This window comes from Buceros rhinoceros, unplaced genomic scaffold (genome assembly GCF_000710305.1).
Source record: "Buceros rhinoceros silvestris isolate BGI_N320 unplaced genomic scaffold, ASM71030v1 scaffold35550, whole genome shotgun sequence".
Lineage (NCBI taxonomy): Eukaryota > Metazoa > Chordata > Aves > Bucerotiformes > Bucerotidae > Buceros > Buceros rhinoceros.
In genome coordinates, this window is record NW_010390745.1 from 7,129 (window position 1) to 7,531 (window position 403).

The following is a 403-nucleotide window of genomic DNA, read 5'->3' on the forward strand; positions in this document are numbered from 1 at the left end:
GCCCCCCCGGCGCCTGGCTGCCAGCGTCTGTGCCGGTCCTTCTCCGTTACAACGATCCTCTTGCGGGCTGCTATAAATAACACCTTTCCCGAGCGGCTCAGCGCTGCCCAAGATCCAGTTTCGTTCCGTGTCATCACGTTCGAGAGCTCCTGACCCCCTCTCATGTGGCCACTGGCACCACGCTCTTGGGCTGGTGGCTCTCCTGAGCTGGAGCCACAGCCCTCCTCCCCAGGCCCCGTTATCCCCCTGGATTCCTCCCGCTGGATCCTTCCTGGGGGCTGAGCTGCAGCATTTGTCTCAGGGACCTGCCTGGTGGGACACACAAAAGTCCCTCGGCTGTGCCACATGCTGGGAAAGCACCAGGCAGGAGTCAGAGGTGTGGGACGGGGTCGGTCGGGGTCCT

At 63.5% G+C, this 403-nt stretch overlaps 1 protein-coding gene across 1 annotated transcript in view; it reads left to right on the top strand.

Annotated features, from left to right (window-relative positions):
• The window catches only part of ZC3HC1 (zinc finger, C3HC-type containing 1), a gene marked incomplete at its 5' end in the record, with an annotated part of 7,081 nt that overhangs the window by 6,253 nt on the left and 425 nt on the right, over positions 1–403 (top strand). The window lies entirely within an intron of this gene.